At 33.5% G+C, this 5,638-nt stretch overlaps 1 non-coding gene across 1 annotated transcript; it reads left to right on the forward strand.

Annotated features, from left to right (window-relative positions):
* The first annotated feature begins 950 nt into the window (after positions 1–950).
* Positions 951–1,022, forward strand: Trnad-guc. Its single transcript has one exon. It is a non-coding gene; the product is annotated as a tRNA-Asp (tRNA).
* Positions 1,023–5,638: the final 4,616 nt, after the last annotated feature.

The raw sequence follows: 5,638 nt of genomic DNA on the forward strand, positions 1-5,638 counted from the left end.
TTATCCCAGAGATTGAGATTCAAATTCATATCTTGCAATTTAAAATACTATGAGTTTCATTTGAAATAATATAAACTGTAAGTTTTGGATCATCCTTTGTGAGAAGTGGTTTTTTACTGTTATCTTTTTTACATGAATGTTTAATAAAACATTAAACGCACACACATTGTTTTTTGTAATAAAATAAATAAACGATAATAGTGGGTGCTTGACACTTTGGCACCATTCTCTGCCAATATCAAGATCAAATATATAGGATAATCGTACACACATTGCATGGAACCTTTCCTTTCAACCATATTGATTTTACTAGGAAAATATTTCCTTAGTTGTGAAATATGAATATAGTTCCGTGGGACATAAATTTTTCGATTTGATATGTCGTTTGGGAACAAAATTGAGACCTAAACTCTTTGTTTTATTATTTTCCAAATTTAGCAAGACCATTTAAATTACACCTTAGCACATTTGTTACATTAATAAATAGTGTTATCATTTTTCGGCCCTACAACAAAAAATCGCTATTATGTTGGTTTTAGTTATTATTTTTGTTTTTTATTACACATCAAATAAAACTATACAATTACAAAATTCGGCTTAACTTAGTTTTTCAATAGCATTTTTACTGTATGGAATAAATGATACTCAACATTTCATGAAGGGCACCATAATGCGCTTTGAATACAAGGTATATATATATATATATATATATATATATATATATATACACACACACACACACACACACAAAACCCAGTTATGTACGTGACAACATCTAGTTATTATTAGTAATGAATATTACTATCTTAAACATACGCTGAATATATGTCCATTTTGACGGTATTGCATGTAAGATGTAAGAATTCATTACAATATAAGGTAATATCTACGTCACAGAATATTCGGCTGTCTCACAGCAATCTCACAATTGTGTGTCAAATCTTACTAAGTCTTCGGTAGTATAGTGGTCAGTATCCCCGCCTGTCACGCGGGAGACCGGGGTTCGATTCCCCGCCGGAGAGATCAAATTTTGCATCACATATTATAGGGTAACCTGATACGCACATTATGGGGAAGATATAATTTATATATTTAAAACTTGCATGTTTTTATTGGTTTTATTAATGACTAATTTTTTTAGCACTGAAGAATCCGAAGTTAGATGACTCGGTAAAGAGTATATGTCTTTATTTTGCTATCAATGATATTAAGCTTAATCTTATCTAAATCCTAATGTTATGTGTGTGTTAAATATTTATTTTATCTGTGGTTGTGTTATATCACATCTCGTTATAGTTAAGGTGAGGTGTGACATAACTCGCTTTATGTTTTTCCATTCTAACTCTTTATTATTTTATTTTATTTATTTATTTATTTTAACTACGTGATTCCGTAAACAGTTAACGCCGTAAAACGATTTAGAAATATAGTTTGTTGATATTGGATATGCACTGAACCTTTTAAGTACCTTACTCAAATTTAGGAAGGCTTATGCATTTATTTTAAAGCTAATAACTGAACACCGTAAATTTTGAAATGTATTGATACGTAGATATGTAAGATTAGATGTAATCTACTACAGGCCTTAATTTTTATTCTTTTATCAATAATATTTACTATCAATGTACAAATCGAGGATACAATTCTAATTCATCATTTTTTGTTGTTTATTTTATTTTGTAGAATTTCATATTCCAAGACGTATAATTATATCCCCTAATTTGAGAACAGATTCAACATTTTAGTTTATATGAGATGTTATCCATTCAGGTGGCCATGTATTAGATTGTAATTTATGTATTAAGGTGACTCATTTTTTTGAGCAATCTATTTCTCATCCGTGTTTGACCAGTCAAACCAGTTTTGTATGAGAATAATCCCAAGATTCGACCAGATCAATATATATACTTTCAGTTAATATAGATTTCATACGGATTTTTAGTGTCTTTTAATAATGCACGAAAATGGCGATTCTTCCGTTGAATATAGTTTTATGGTATTCCGTCTTACAGACTGTAAGAGCTGCATGAAGGTAGTTAAGGAATGTGATAAGGAAAATTTACAGTAGTCAAATGATTAAGATGAGAGCCGATTTGAATTGTATAGTTACACAACCCCGTTTTTGTTGGAATACAGAAATGTTCTTAAAAAAGAAATTGATCGTCAGCTGCGCTAATTTTGGTGAAGGTCGAGATAGGATGGTATCAAAATGGTTAAGAATATAAAATTATAATATTTTACTCAAATTGTGTTTTAATTTGCGTTTACACTTAAAACCACCCACCAGACACGTAAAAATAAATATTTGATCAGTGTCAGGTAACTATAAATAAACCCTAAAATTGGGTACTTTCGGTATCTTTATATAGTCGTTAAAGGATGGTACAGCTACTACAATTTATGTTTTTCACGGATGTAAGTGTATCAACCCATTTCATACCGCTTAGATAAGGGTATGAATCGTATTATTAGTCTCGTCTCCTATCTCAATTTCGTGAGAAGCATACTTCTCTGGGTTTAAATAAAAATTAAATCTCTAATAAAATCAATAAAAAGGAGTTTTATTTTCGCACTGTCATTGCTGTTCATATTTAATATAATAAAAACTACATTTTGTGTGTTAAGATTCAAGTAAAAAATCTGTTGTTACTGCAATAGGTCTATGAAAAATGCTTTCAGCACTATTCCATTTTTTGTGAGATAAAAAAAACTACAAAATAGACGGGGTTGTTCTACATCAAATAATTTGCCAGTATAATCCTTACAATTCATGACTATGTATGTTTCGTTTTTTCTGATTTTCCGATTAAAAAAATCTGTTGCACTTAATGTTTTGTACACTCACAAACTAGTTATTAATTTATTAATTTTGTATTGTTAACCTACTGTATCCTGAGTTGAAGGAGCTGTTAATAATATTAATTCAATATATTTCGTTCCTAGATTAAAAACACTCTGCAAGGTTATAAATAATAACTCGCCTTCGGCTCGCTGGGGGCTACGCCCCCAGGCCCCCTTTTCGGTGTTAGCCAAATTCGAGGATAAGAGTGATTTGGTGATATGTAAAGTTCGGACTTTATGTCCATACCAGGAACTTCCCAATTCCCTGGGGGGTTGTAACTTTACCGGGGGTTAAGACACCAGGGGGTTATCTGGTCATACCAGGAACTTCCCAAGGGGGGTTAAGAGATTTGGTGATTGGTAAAATTCGGACATGAGGTCAAGCCAGTATATTCCCTGGGAGGGTTAATGTTACCGGGGGGTTAACACATCAGGGGGTTTAATTTACTCAGGAGATTATCTGGTCATACCAGGAAATCCCGGGGGATTAATGTTACCGGGGGTTAATGACACACCCCAGGCCACCTTTCGGGTGTTGGCCAGATTCGGGGATAAGCGGAATTCGGAATTAAATTGGACCCATTTTTATTGAATATTTCAGTTTTAATCAAAGTTTTGACTTAAATGATATTTTACGGGTTAACCGTTAGAGATACGAGAAAAAGTGACTGGACCTTTCTTGTCGGAAATTTAATTTTGTCTTTCGATTATGCCATCAGATTTAAGCTACGATCTCTGGTTTAGTCGGTACAACGCTTGGGATAAAAGTCTGCACTGGTCAGCTGTTGTGTAAACAGATATAGTGTAAATAAATTTAAAACTACCATTATCAGAATATTAAGTTGATCAGGGGGTTTAATTTAATCAGGAGTTCATCAACCAAGAAATTCCCGGGAGAGGGGGTTTATGTTCTCGGCGGTTAAAGAAACGCGTGGGGTACTTTTCTAGTAAATTTTGTGTCTGGGCACGAGGAGTTTTTATCAAAATAAAACGTTGATCAGGGGGTTTACATTATTTCGGAAATTATCATTCCACGCCAGAGTTTTGACAATGAACTAATATTTCATAAAATTAAACAAAAACACAAACTCTGTCCCTATCTACTATTGAAGCTTCACTAACGCTCAGCCAACTCCCGATGTGGAGGGGGGTTTTAGTCACTCGTTTAACGTAGTAATACAAGGTCAATCTGGAACCAGCATGAATCGCACTAATTATAGTTGCAAAATTTAAAACACCTAAAAGTTACGACAAAGAATTAGCCATTTAGAGCATTTATCAGGCTTACGGAAAGATAAACGATAGAAAGCTGCTAGGCCGTTTTTGTAGATCCTATCAATAGCTACTTACAAAAAGTTTTACATTTAAGCTAGGGCCAACGGTTCGGCCACTATCGAGCACGAAAAGTAAGTTTTTAAGTAAAATTTTCAATATAATCACGTTTTACGCTTAATCATGGAAGATAGAGTAAAAGGTCACTAGATCGCATTATTTTTGTATTAAAATAAAATTTTTAATCTGGGCTAGAACTAAGATTTTGTCTGAAATAGAGCCCAGAAAACAAAAATCTCACGTAAAACTCAAAAAATCAAAACTTTAAAACGCGTTATGGGCCAAACCATTGAGGATAGGGCAAAATGTTACTGAACCTTTTTTTTGTAGATCACGTCATTTCCTAATTCCTGTTGAAGATTTGTTTTGAGCTACGACCAACCGTTTAGCCATTATCAAGCCCGGAATATAAATTTGTAGGCGAAAATATCCAAATAATTTCACTTAATAGCGTTTTGCGGACAAACAAATGGAGATAGAGTAAAATGTCACTAGACCTTTTTTGTAGATCACATTATTTCCTAAATCTAACTTTAGATTGATTTTGACCTCCGACCAATGGTTTCGCCGCTATCGACCTCAAAAACAAACTTTTCACGTAAATATTACAAAAAAATTGCACATAATCACGTTTTTCGGCCAAACCAATGGAGATAGGGCAAAAGATCACCGGACCTTTTCTGTAGATCACGCAATTTGCTAATTTAATGGGTCAATCAGATTTGAGCTACGACCTACCGTTCGGACACTATCAGGCTCGAAAACTTTATTTTAAGCAAAAAAAATCTCTGGAATGTCAAACATTCCCGCGTTTTGTCGCTTCTTAACCACACGAGATAGGACAAAAAGTCACTAGACCTTTTTTGTAGTTCACTTCATTCCTGACTAACGATTTTTCGTCAGATCGAAGGTAGCTCCAACGGTTCACCCGCTATCAGGCTTACAAAAAATGCCTGCAGCGGTAAAGAATGCGCGATTTTTGAGCAATTTTTTTTGAGGGTTTAAAAGTAAAAAAGTCCGGTTTTCAGACTTTTCCTCCGGGTCATATTGTGAAAGGAACCTGCGTGCCAAATTTTCAAGTTTCCAGCACTTCTAGAACTATGTTAGAATTTGTATCTATATATCAGTCAGTGAGTCAGTTACACATGCGGCTGTATAGTATATTAGATTGGCTGCGTGTTAGAGAAGCCTATCACTCAACACTAAATTTCCCTACTGTCTATACACACGAAATCTCATGGATGTTATCTAAGGCACTGTCAACCTCATTATTTAATAAGACTAGTAAATACAATTTTAATAAAATCTTCTATTTCATAGTTATTATAGTTACAAAGTTTTTGTGGCCACCATATGAAACCTTAATGACATTAATCTTAGGATTTTTTCTGGTCTCTATTAAACTAAACATGTTTTAACAGTTTTTCGAAATTTTACCTATAATCATATTCAACGTAAAGATATT

The sequence above is a fragment of the Homalodisca vitripennis genome, chromosome 5 (assembly GCF_021130785.1).
Source record: "Homalodisca vitripennis isolate AUS2020 chromosome 5, UT_GWSS_2.1, whole genome shotgun sequence".
Taxonomy (NCBI): Eukaryota; Metazoa; Arthropoda; class Insecta; order Hemiptera; family Cicadellidae; genus Homalodisca; species Homalodisca vitripennis.